Source organism: Teleopsis dalmanni, chromosome 1 (assembly GCF_002237135.1).
Source record: "Teleopsis dalmanni isolate 2A chromosome 1, ASM223713v2, whole genome shotgun sequence".
Classification (NCBI taxonomy): domain Eukaryota; kingdom Metazoa; phylum Arthropoda; class Insecta; order Diptera; family Diopsidae; genus Teleopsis; species Teleopsis dalmanni.
This window is the reverse complement of record NC_051846.1, coordinates 194,024,762-194,025,573: the sequence shown is the minus strand read 5'-3', so window position 1 is coordinate 194,025,573 and position 812 is coordinate 194,024,762.

Sequence of the window (812 nt, the reverse complement as noted above, 5' to 3'; positions counted from 1 at the left end):
TCCTTAACTAAAATAAATTGTTTATATGGCTAACTTATTTCACTGGATAAAGTGTTCATACCTAATTCAACAACAAAAGTCAATAAATATCTAAACTCAATTTAGTTTCAATGTGACAATAAAACGAAAGAGCTGCAATGTTTGGTAAATAAAGTTTGGATTAAGTTTTATACTTTATTAGTTTTACAAAATACTTGAAACACAATATGAAAAAGTTAAGAGCAAATTGTTACTAAAATACGTGAAGGTTCCTTTTAGATTGAAAATTTATTCAAAAATAATAAACTTTGTAAATTTCAAATCAGATATTTGACCAATTCTATCAAATTTTAGAAATTTTTGTGAATATAAATTTTATTTTAAACATTTTTATTTTTTATTTTTTATTTCTTATTTTAAATTTGATTTGAAATGAAATTATTTATTCATGCGTTTTGCAATTTGTGCACACGTTGCGATTAATTTCACAGATAACTCAACTTATATTGGGTTACATACGAATGAATGCTTACTGCAGATATATTCTATTCTCCAACTCTGTGGAGTTTGAACATATTTTGGTGTAGATGTTGTGTTATGTGTATCTCTGCACCAAACCACTAACTAAATCTAGTTATGCTTAAGGGATGGATATATTCTAAGATGATTTTTTTATTTCTTTAAGGTTAACAATGTTATAACCATGCACCATTTTTCATTGATGATATCTTGTTTCAATATATAAAATACATATACGAGAGTGAATGTGCATTAAGTATGCGGAAAAAAATCAAATAATAAACTTTTCATTTTCTTTATTTGGCTTGGAAAAC